The 12670-nt window shown below is 43.7% G+C and overlaps 1 protein-coding gene across 1 annotated transcript in view; it reads right to left on the bottom strand.

Moving 5' to 3' along the window:
- Nucleotides 1-12670, bottom strand: part of Lmx1a (LIM homeobox transcription factor 1 alpha) — a 183939-nt gene that overhangs the window by 34427 nt on the left and 136842 nt on the right. The window lies entirely within an intron of this gene.

Genomic DNA, 12670 nt, shown 5'->3' on the forward strand with positions numbered 1-12670 from the left:
GTAGTGGTCAGAGTATTTTGTCACAGCAATGAAGAACAAACTAAGACAGAAATTGGTACCAGAGAGTGGGATATTGCTGTGACAGATGTGACCTTGGTATTTTTGGGAGGATTGTGTAAGTGTTTGGAACTTTGGGCTGGAAAAGCTGTTGAATGCTTAGAGGTTAGTGAACTGTTCTGTGGGATCTTGGAAGAAAATGCTGAAGAAAAGTAGGTGATGGAGGCCTGGCTTGTGAAGTTTCAAAGGGAAGTTTAAGAGTCCCTCAAAGACTCTATCTGGGCCATTAATTTTTGGAAGTAAAACAATTTTTGCTTTACTGGGGCAATCAATGCTGGTCAGCTGGCACTGAAAATTCAGCTGTGACTAAGAAGAGACCAGCATCATTAGGTAAAATCTTCTGGGAAATATTTCCTCAGGGTCAGCACACAGAAGCTGTGGTCCAGAGAAGACCTGAGGCTGTACATCAAGCTGGCAGCAGAACTTGGTAGTGTGTAAGAGTCTTCTACATGGTACTGGTTTTGAAAGCATGAAGGGCTCGTAGAGAAAATCGGAGGCTTGGTACCATGTGAGGCCAGGAGAAGCCACTCATGAAGGTGCACCCTCAGTTGCAGAGGAGACTCCAGCATGTTGGAGATGCCAGGATTGTGGGATAATGACCAAGGACAGTAATGATGGTTGTGGAGTACAGCTGGTCTGTGGTTGGAAGAGCCAGAGAAGAAGAACTGCCCAAGTCCTTTGGAGCCCAGAAGATCATGAATCTGACATTTAATGTCGACATTTTGAAGATGTCTGACATTTGAGCTACGCTCTTAGACTTTGGTTTTACTTAAGTGTGCCCAGTTATTCCCTTTTGAAATAAGAAAGCATGTAACTTGTTTTTTTTATTTTACAGGAGGCCACAGTTGAGAGACTTTTGCTTATTTTAAAAAGACAGTGAACATTTAAGTAATAGAATTTGGGGATCTTTTAAAGACTGTCTTGTATTTATATTGTGATATTAGCACTAAATCTCAGGAAGAAACAAGAAAGGCTATGGTTTAATAGTGGTGTATCTGTGTGTCAGGGGATTGACAAGGGGTTAATTGTCCTGGATACCTTCACTTGACACAGCTGGGAAGAGGGACTCTCGATTGGAGAATTACCCCTATCAAACCGGCCTACAGACATGTCGGGTGAGGCATTTCCTTGATTGCTCAGTGATGTGAGAGGGACCACCCTACTATGGATGGTGCCATCCCTGGGCAGGTGGTCCTGAGTTGTATAAAAGAGCAGGCCAAGCATAGGCCAGAGGAGCAAGCCAGTAAGTAGCATTCTCTCATGGTCTGTGCTTCAGTTCTTGCCTCCAGGTTCCTGTCCTGCTGTGGTTTCCCTTGGTGATGGACTGTGAGCTATAAGCCAGATAAACACTTTCCTCCCAGAGTTTGTTTTGGTCAATGCTTTATCACAGCAAAAGAAAGCTAACTGGTCCAGAGACCCTCCATTATCTCCAAGTCCTATGGAGATCCCTGTCTTCCCTCTTCCAGTGAAACCTTTACCCCAAGTGTTTAACATGCTCCAATCCCTTCTGCTAGTTCAAAACAGCCTAGAGGAAGAATCTACTCACTAGATGCAACATACACTGTCTTTATTCAATCTTACCTCTTCAGTAAGGTAGGCATATTTGTTTATGGTTTTTTACTTTGGAGATGAGTTGAGTTCTATTGGGGCTCTACCTGAGCCAAATATTTCTTTTATGTGAAAGAGCAAAGTTTTTTTCTTTCTATGAACATTTAAACACATAGCTTAAATATGAAGTGGACACTCGGTTGTGAATCCCCTGAACTTCAAGGAGGCTGAGGTAGGCAGGCAAGTCCTGCCCCATGTTAGAAGTATATCCCTTTGCTAGCTATGACATATCCACCATTTCCCAGCTGTTTTCCTCCTTTACAGCTAGATGACAATAACACTCACCCAATGGGTAACCCAGGGGCACCACTGCTGTGTATGAGGTAGCTCCTATGACCCCAGCACACAGGTAAGGTAATGCTTATCATATGCTGTAGAAAGGTTATGTTTTCCTGGTGCCTCACTCCACACCAAAGTACAAATAAAAGATGGTGAGAGATTAAGGAACATTAACACCATAGTCCTCACAAGGAGAGTGATGCCCCTAGCTCTGAGACTGCTTTTTCCCAGGCATGAGCTTAGTCATACCTGTGCAAAGGGGTTCAAAGGTGATCCAAGAAGGTTTGCTGACTAGAAAGTAGAAAACAAACATTGAAAGTAAAGCCTCAGTAAAATAAGATGATCCCCCAAGAGGCCAAAGATAGAAAAACAAAGTCATATCTGTACATATTCACCTCTGTAAGATCCTATTGCTGCCACTGGTTGGAGACTCCCTTGACCCTCATTTATTGAGCCAATGATTCTCTATAACAGAGTGAAGAGGAAGCTCTTCTGGTATGACTGATCCTTCAGTGACATTTCTGAGGAAATGGGACTGAAATCTCAGCCCAAGTGACATGCAGATCTCCTGAAGGCAGATAACTAAAAACAGGCTGAGCCTGAAGGCTAGCACTGCAAATGACAACCAGGACATCCTCAGTGTAAATTATACTTTAAAATGAAATTGGAAGATCTGCAGAAACCTCATGTCTTCTGCCAGCGTTGTCAATAAAATGGTGTTTGCAAGTGTCTTATGGAGTAAGTAATTTCTCATATAGTTTGATGCAAATGTGTATTGAAACTTTGGATAATCTGTGTGACTAATGAAAATGTAAAATCTAAAATCATAACAATGGCCCATATATGTTGACACTATCCAGGAAAGTAATGTGGCATGCTGTCTGCATGCATGGACTTTGGACTCAGAAACAGTCATGTTTCAATTCCCTCTACCAGACACAGTGTTTGATCCTAACACACTCTCCATCAAGACAGCAGAAAAAATAACATTGTTAGAATGAAATAAGATGCAACCTGTAAAGGGTTTACTTTGTATAAAATGTGACAGGTGTTCCATAAATAATAATTACTATTATTTCAGCACAGTACATTCTTGATCTTTGACACATGTTCTTAGTTAACAGACTCATATTGATGGGAGGTCAGGGTTAAGGTTTGGTACTGCTATGAGCATTCTCTCTCCCCTCCGCCCCCCCAGGTTAATGACCATGAGAGGAATGCTATTGTGTGAATATTTGTGACAAGGGAGAGGAAGAGATGGTGTTTGGGTTAGTTCCAGAGGAAGGTGTAATTTCTGGTTTGTCCTCAGCAGGGCAGCTGAGGGCCTCTGGGGTCCCCCTCTGTCTCCCACCATACTTGGTCTTGCCTAGGACACAAGCACATTCTCCAAGAGCTGCTATCCCTTCATGAGCCCATGAGGAGAGGGGGAAGAAGACCATCTCTTTCTAGGCTGACCCTTGGTGCCCATGTTTGGAGGATGCTGAGGGTCTTATGGATGATGGCTACTCTTTTTATCTATAATCCTATCACTATAACCCTATATCTATATAACCCTTTCTATCTATAACCATAGACGACAGACAGGAAAACATTTGTGTCCAGGAGGAGGAAAAGGGAGGAGAGGAAGGGAAGAGGCATCAGTGGCTTGTCTCTGGAGTGCGTCAGTTTGCGGTAGTTTCCTCCCTCTCGTTCTTCATGGCTGCATCTCCATACCTCCTCTCTCTACTCTGGTCCTGTTTTCCCTCCTAAGTAGTCTCCAAACTGTAAAATTCCTGACAGTAAATCTTTAAGACTTTGCAGACCCTATGGCCTCAGTTCATAGCCCACCCTCTATCCTCAGCACTGCCATCATAGCCCAAAAGCAGCGATGGGCAACACGATGGGCACAGCTATGTCCTAATCAGCCTACATCCTCATACCAGACACCAGTCTAGATGTGGTCTATGTGCTGCAGTGTGCTAACTCCTTCCCTAGACCTCACCCAACCTCCTGCCTCTCCATCAAAATGTATACATCCCATCGAACAGTCACCAGTGTGGACCTCTAGTTGTCCTATTGGGTCCATGTGAGACAGATCCTGAAGATGGAGGCATGGAGGACACTTTGGTGTCCCAGGAACTGCTCATCTCTACCCATCAATCCACCTCCAGCTACCATGTGCCAGTATCAGGGGCCTGATGCTGTTCTGTGACTGTTTCTTGGACTCTCTAAGCTATGGGAACAGTCACGAAGACTCCTCTCTTCTCTCTTTCAGTGAACCAGGCCTGTCAGACTCGGCAAACTTTTCCCTGAGAATATGCAGTCCCTGAAATATACACTTGTCTATTCATCCAAAGGACAGGAAAATATTGAAAGAGCGGGGAGACCTCTCCCAGAGCCAGCAGGAACCCTGGGGAGCAGAAGATGGCAGAAAAGCTTCAAACAGCAAAGAAGTGGAGCAGAGGGAGCAGGCGCCCTCCACTGCCAGATACTCCCACACCCAGATGCAGGCTGGAGCGATCCCTCATAATTTAAGCTGACACCCCTCTGTGGAGATGAAAGGAACACCACTCTCTGCTCTCCAACAACAAATGTCAACATCCCTGGAGGCCATTTAGACACAAGCACTGCATAAATCTGACTCCTTGTGGGGAAGCCCAGAGATTAAGTCTCCACGCACAGCCTACCAGAGTGAAATGAATTGACTTGGCACAAAGTTTAAACATGTTTCTCAGGGCCTTTCTTTCCCCTTTCTTGGTAAAAAAACAAGTCTGGATTGGTTCAGGGCGGCTGCTTCCCCCACTGTCTTTCCTCCCACTCATTTATGACATAAGCAATCACAGATGAAAGAACCAGCATGCTTTACAGCTAGGAGACAGAGCGGCACTACCTGTGGGGCCTTGTAGATTCATTTCAGTTTGTTGGAAAAATCCCAACCGCCCATAAACAGGGCGTAAGGCTATTGACCTTGGCCCAAGAGGTGAGAGGGAGGGAAGGGGGACAAAGGTCCCTCATGCTGGGAAAGGAGGAGGCAGGAACAGACTCAGTGCTTCCCCAGTGATGAGCCTCATAAATGTCTCTGAGGCTGGGGGAGTAGAGGAAGGGTCTGGGATTTGTTGTGGGTAAAGGAAGGAGGGGAAGAAACAAGGGAGGAATTTACGAAGACAGGATCTATAGGAAGCTATCTCACTCACCACCTTGCACTATGGGACTGGAATTCCATTCTTCCTGAAAATAGCTGTGTTCTTCTCTAGTTATAAAGAACTCAAAGTGTTGTTGACATCCAGGAGGCAAGAGTGCAGGTCTCCAGAAGCACAGTCTACACAGCTACTATTTTAAAAGTGCCTGATACAAAGTTCTTCAAGGAAGGTTAGCTCATACCAGCAAAACATTCTAACAAAAGATTTGACTAGGACCTGGAGTGACAGCTCAGTCTCTAGCGTGCTTGCCTGACAATCATGAGGACTTGACTTCAAACCCCCAGAACCGATATTAAAAAGAAAAAGAAAAACAAAAACAAAAACAACAACAAAACCCAGCCATAATGGCTTATGCTTGTAATCTCAGTGCTGTGGAGGCAGAGACAGATGGACCCCTGATGCTCACTGCCAACATCATAGCCTAATTGGGGATTTCAAGGGTAGTGAGAAACCCTGTCTCAACAAACAAGGTGGGTGGCACCTGAGAAGGACATTTAAGGTTGTTCTCTGGCCTCCACACACATTTGTACACATGTGCATGCACACTTGCACACTTACGGACACATACACACACACACACAAGATTTCACTGGGAAGTTATTCATTAAATCACATTCTCAAACATCAGTTATTGTGGGCTCAGGTGAGATGCTCTACACAAGGTCAACTGAGACACAGGGATGAAGAGGATTCAGCCTGTGCTCAGAGGAAAGAAAGACCTAGAACACAAAAAGATCCAGTGAGGAGAAAGTTTTAGAGAAGGCTGCACAGATGCAAAAAATGAACAGAGGAGAGGTAACCTGGCAGGAGACGAGGCAGGGAGTGCGACACCCAGAAAGAAGACAGCTTAGTAGCATGGAAGGCAGACATTTACCAGGGAATGGAGGTTCTTAACATAGAATCACAACACCCTCAGCCCCATCATGCATGTTGAGTGGATAAATAAGTATGAGAATAACCCATTGAGCTTAAGGAATGGTAAAATGAGTTAGGGATGTTAGCAAATGGGAGACCATAAGAATAAAAAGAGTAGGTGGTCAAGGTTTTCATGCATGGCAAAAACTGGAGATAAAAAGGTGAATATTTTAGAAAGAGGAGTTAATGAATGGAGAGAGGTTAGAGAATAAAGAGGCTAAGAACAAAGGGAGGCTTGGAGAGCCACAAGGGAAGAAACAGAGGTTCCAAAGAAGAGCTCATCCTGCTTGGATTTCGAGGGAAGGTTCGGGATCCACAGCAGCGATGTGCATGCTCATCTCAGGGAAGGGAGAATAGGGCTGAAAGTTTGCCTAGGGCTCATTGGCAAAGAATGATGTCATCAGTGTTAATGAGACCTGAGTCTTGGAGGAAGGCGTTGCATGGCCACAGCAAATTGGGAGAGGTCAGAGTGCACGGCACTGTGGATCAGGGAAGACATAGACATCCGGCCCTGAATAGCTGTGCTTATGGGAAGACAACACCAGCCCATGTCCATTTTGTAATAAGATGCACATGATCCAAGCATCAGTTCTGTGCCAGGGCCCCTGTCCAGAGTACGTTTTATCATCATTCAACACGGCATTGAACTCTCCAACTACAAAAGAAACACAACCTCAGAGAGGTTCAAGAACCTGCCACAGTACACACAAGGCTAGAGTGGTCGGTCATTCCCAGATGCACACACTTGTAGGGAAGAAGGAAATAAGGTTCTTAACCTGCAATTCAGGCATAAACAAATGACAACGGCCTGTGCGTGTCCCCATCCAAGTGTAGGGAAAATCCAGCGCTTTGTCTCCCCAGACCTGCAACTTTATTCTTTATTCAGAAAACACATACAGAGTAGTATAAGGTAACTGTGATGACAAAAAGGGACATGGAAGTTTTGCTCTTTATTTGCTACTCAACTTTATACATTCATGGATTAAAACTCTGATCCTGAGACTCATTTTCTTCACCTACAAAATGATTTTTAAATGCCTAAAATTTGAGATTCATCATTTTACTGTTTGAATCGGTTCACTGTTTCTGCTACAGCTATAGGAGAAAAGAAATGCATTGTTATCTGCTTTTTACAGGTGACTAAACTGATGCTCAGGAGGTCTGAGGTGATGTCTTGCCTCAGGGCACAAAACTGGGACTCTTTCTTCTATCTATGCTCCACCTCCCCCTCATCTGCCTGTCTGCCAGGCCTCACTGAGCAATGGTGAAGAACCAAGGATACCTTGTGCTTGTAAAATGTCAGGTGCTGGGCAACTGCAGGCTGTGTTGCTGTTATTAATGAGTGAGGAAAGAAAAGGCTTGAAGGGGAGGCTTTCCTTGGAGAGTAGATATCTGTGGTATTCCTCCTAAGAAAGCCATTCTTTTCCATCCCTAAAGGACAGCTCATTTAAATTTCCGCTGCAGTCTGTTTGCTCCTCACCCAGGCCCTGCTCTCCGGGTCCCTCCCCATAGTACCCTTCAGTCCACTGCAATCCACAGAGGCAAGCCCTGGGAAGCTCCCCAATCAGAAGCATTTCAGGAGCTGAGCAGACAAAAGCTAAGCTGCGCTCCTGAGTGAGGCCATACGTGGACTGTTCCAAGAAAGACACCTTTGTTCAGAGATGTCCGCTGCAGACCGTGGTTCTGTGCCAGGCTAGGGGGAGGGGCCAGGCAGGTCAGAGCCAGGACATCCTGCTCAGGCAGCCAAGCAGGCCCCAAAGGGGAGCTGAGTCTCCACTCCTGAGTGCTGGCTGCTGGCCACAGTGGATGCCTTACCTTCTGCCTTCCTCAAAGGGCCAGTGCTCATGAAGGGAGACCTTGTGTTTGGGAGGTATGTGGGGAATCAGGATGGTATTGGCCCTGAATGGTGGAATTACTGTTGAATTGCATCATCTTGGAGCCTTTTCACATTTGAAAGCTCTTAGGCTAACACCTACCCTGCTTCTTTCCCTTTGCTGCCCATCCTCCACTCATACAGTACATCCTTCCCTTTCTAAATTCTTCCATCTTTCACCTTCCAATCTGATAAAAACACACACGCACATGCAATCCAAACTGCTGAACAGGGATACAAATACTGATTGTGTCTATGCAAGCGTCTGTCACACACTGGAAACACAGCATCAGAGGATTCCTGCTTACCAACCCTCCTTGCACTCAAACCAAACATGGACACATATACTAAATGAAACCTGTTCTGTTTTGATCTGGCCAGCCTCCAAGAGGGACACTGTGAAGCTCATAATAAGTTAATTCAGTTGTTTGGGTTTCAAGCAGCTCAGTCTAGATAAAAGCTCATTAGTTCAGCTGCCCCATGGTCACCAGGCACAGTGTGATATGCATGGCATCCTATTAGCTTATATTAATAAGATGAGTGTGTTTGCTCTGATTTAGAACATGACTTCAGTGGGCTGAACACCATTCCTGTTTTGAGTAGTCCAATTTTACTGCATTAATTAGTAGTTTTCAGGAGAATAAATTGTCTGAGCAAAATTAAATCATTTCAAAGCAAGGTTGAAAGAAAAAGGGTTAATAACCCCTCCAAGTTAAAAAGGGAACAAGACTACATGCTTCTAGGTGGCTGGGGAGTTGAAGGGTGTTGGATAATATGCTAAAATTTGGAAACTCAGATATGACCAAGATTTTGATATTGCAACACTGTCCTATCATCGATGGATCTCACTTTCAAGAACCTCACAAACAGGTTATAAGGAAAACCACGCCCCCCCAACAAAAAAATAATGTCATAATGTTTCAAGTAAGTTTAAGATTTTGTGTTGGGCTGCCTTAAGATCATTACAATTGCAGTCTAAAACCTAGACCAGTGGTTATCAAGTAGAAAACACCTCAGAAGCCCCTGGAGGGCTATGAGAAAACTGACTACTGGTCAGCCCCCAGGCCTTCTGATTCTGTAGGTCTGGGATGGAGTCTCTGGCTTTCTAGTTTGAACTGAACTGGAGATGTGTTGGCTGCTAGAACCATACAGAGAATCAATCACTATTAAACTGTGGGGTCATAAATGCAGGGGTTGTGAAAAGTTTGATAACAGTAAAAGGTTTCTGAACAGGCAATGAATAAAAATTTACTCAAAATCAAACTCATAATGAATTCAAGGTGTCTCTGACATTGCTCACCCATGTTGCTTTGAAAGACTTCAAGGCGGCCTTGGGGACAGACAACATGAATACTTCATGCTGTGTGTGCCTTAACATCGAACAATGCCAACAGATACTGCCTGGACACATGGCTAAGACTCAAGACTATCCTGCATCATGAATTTCAGTGTTTGTCCTATACATACAAAGTTTTCTGCCCTTCTCCAAATATATGGTTAGTTATGGAAAACATTTTTGGTATTTTCCTACCATCGCTCCTCAGGATGCATCGCATTAGTCTGTCTTTGGATTATATTGAATTAGAATGTTTGATTTGTTAAAAAAAAACCTTGCTGCTTGGGTTGTTCACGAGTTTCATTTTAAGAAATAATTAAATGAATTTTGGTTTAGGATTAGGATAGAATTTGCAACAATTTTTAAAATTACCACAAACATGCTGCCATTTTATATTATGTATTTATGCAAAGCAGCATTCTCAGTATTGATGATTATAAAATCAAAATACTGACCAACTATGCAAAATGCTGAAGATGATCTGTGTCTTGCAGAATCAAATATTCAGTCAACAGTTAATTCTTTATGTAAGCATAAGTAAGCATATTCATCTCATTAGTATGCAAGTTTGTGCTCATCTTTAATAAATGGTAAAGTTATATCTCCACCAAAGACTGATTTAAAATAAACTTATTTATTTTATTATCAGTAAATGTTTGGTTCCTATATAAACCTTGGAGGGGAAGTCATGTAAAATTTCTCAGAGGAAAAAAAAAATCATGAATGGAAAAAGTTGAAGTAGCCCTGATCTAGAATGGTCTCTTTCCTTTCCCACACTGCACTGCTTCATGCCCACATTTGGAGGTTTGAAAAGATCCTCTGAAGAGGTGTGGATGAATAACCATAATACCTTCTCACTTTCAGGCAGCTCAGATCTGTGTCCATTTTCAACTATTTAAATCAAATCTTTAGTGATTCCTATTGGCTACGATAATTAGGGGGGAAAGGAAAGAATATTTAAAAATACTGTTTTTCACTTGAATATAATGGTATGACTAGAGGAAAAGGTGAGGATAATAGTCTACTGCAACATAAGGTTGCCATGAGCAGGACTGGCCTTGGTATTTGTCACCAAGACTACCACCACGTGAATGGCCTTCCTCTTTGTCCCTGTGGTAGCCACTAGACACCAAAGCCACGGATATATCCAGGAAGGCAGGAGAGCAATGAGCCGCTGAAGGGCTTCCCCATCCCAGGGATTTCTTCTTGACCCTCAAGCTCCAGTGACTCTCTCCGTCCTCTCTTCATTATCACCTCTTCCAGGGCTAAGGCGGAGTGTTGAGCAGCCCTTCTGTTTGCATCTCTCACACTACATAAACATCACCAAATGTGTCTGCTTCACTTAGTGTCCTAGATCAAGTCTTAAAATGAGCCCTCCCTTGGGGTCCACTGCTTCATCTCTGCAGATATTGGTAAGAACTGGCAAATGGGGAACAAGTTGGCATTGTGAGCACAGCTGAGCTTCAGGGAGATGTAGGCAGCTGGTGGACCACAGCAGCAGCTACAGCTTAACTCTACTGTTGGGTTCTAAGTTAACACTATTTTACTTTCTAGCATAGGCCTGCCCTATGCAATAGATGTGTACCTGAGAACTGCATAGTCCACCCTTCCCTCAAGTTGAATTTCACTTTCCCACCAAAGGAGTTCTTAGTTTTATAGAAACTTTATCTTCAGGGATAAATAAACATGCTTCGGTATACAGAGGGTCCTCATATTTCCACCACTCATGTGTTCATCTAAATAGGACAGAGTCTCTGCCTCCAAGAACTTATAGTGTAGTGAAGAGATGAAAGATTACAAATTACAAAACTGGAGGTGAAGAGTTTTCATAAAATCCAAGATTCCAGAGAATGCAGAGGGGAGGCCAATATGGTCATAGGGATCAGGGTAGGCTTTTGCCAGACCTATTGAAAACTTGAGATAGGTTTGCTGAAAATAAATACAAAGGAATGGAGAAGAAAGCAAGACTATTTTAGCACAAGAGAGATGGGCAGTGAAGGAAGGTAAGTAGGGCTGGCTGGAAAGGATGTGGTGTTTCCATTTCCTAAAACACAGAGCCAATAGAGGGCGACTGTGAAGGGCAGGTGAAGGGCCCTGGACTCAGAGACCTGTGTTTGATGCTTTTCTTTGGGAAACAACTTGATTCGTTTCTCCAAATCATAGCTTCTTGTACAGGTACAGAGTAAGCCTTCAAGAAATTCAAACCATTAATATTCTTGTCACAACTATAGATCCATGAAGTGACATCAGATATCCTATCCAAAACAGCTTTATTAATATGCTAAATAAAGTCAGGCATAGTGGGGTATTCCTATAAACCCAGCACTTGGGAGGCTGAGGCAGTAGGCTGATGAGTCCCAGGGCAGCTTGAAGTGAAACCCTGCCTCAGAAATGAATGTACAGAGAGAGAGAGAGAGAGAGAGAGAGAGAGAGAGAGAGAGCTGGAAAGAGACAGAGAGACACAGAGACAGAGAGACAGAGAAACAGACAAAGAGACAGAGAGAGGAGACAGAGAGCAACAGAGAGACAGATTTCAACTTTTAAAGTAGGAAGGAAAAGAAAAAGCTTTGGTCACAAGCAGGGAGATAGCCATATAAGCACATAATCAGAACACACTTTAAAGTGATTTTTTGAAGTTCGTAACTACAGCAGTCATTGAACACACATAATGATACAGCCACTTTTGTAGATTAGAAAGTAGAGTGAGTGAATAGAACAGATGAGCCACCATGCTTGAGTAGAACTTACTTTCCATGGGGAAGTCATGGTCAATAAATAAACGATGAACTCAATCATTTTGGAATCAAAGTCAAATTTAAACAGTGATAAGCAGATACTGAAAACAGCCATGAGGGAGACTTCAGTGGTGACAGTTGGTATTTTAGACAGAGTGGCCAGCATGCTCAGGGGTTAAGACACTGCAGAGAAAGTGACATTTGAAGGTGACAAAAGAAGTAAATGCAGCAGTAAGCTGAGGGCAGAGCATCTCAGGCTCAGAGTGTTCAGCTATCACAGGTGATTTACAGAGGAAAAGAAACAGAGTTTAGGTCATGTAGGTTAAGCATAGGCCATAACAGAGGGGCTTGGATTGAATCTAAGAAGAGGAAGCTATAGTTAGACAGTAGAAAAGAGAAAGAAACTGGTACCCCTGTCCTTTGTCACCTCCAATCCAGGGCTTCACCTACATGTTGCCCCCTCTTGTTGTCCTAGTTTTTTCTTCATTGCTGTGACAAAATACTCTGACCAATATCAACGTAGGGAGGAAAGGGTTTATTGAGTTTACATCTCCCAGGTCACAGTTCATCTGGGAGCCCAAGGTAGGTACTCAGGGCAGGAACCTGGAGGCAAGAGCTGGAGCACAGGCCATGGAGGATCACTGCTTACTGGCTTGCTCCCCTGGCTCCTGCTCAGCTTGCTCTCTTA

Source organism: Nannospalax galili, unplaced genomic scaffold, assembly GCF_000622305.1.
Source record: "Nannospalax galili isolate Female #2095 unplaced genomic scaffold, S.galili_v1.0 scaffold383, whole genome shotgun sequence".
Taxonomy (NCBI): Eukaryota; Metazoa; Chordata; class Mammalia; order Rodentia; family Spalacidae; genus Nannospalax; species Nannospalax galili.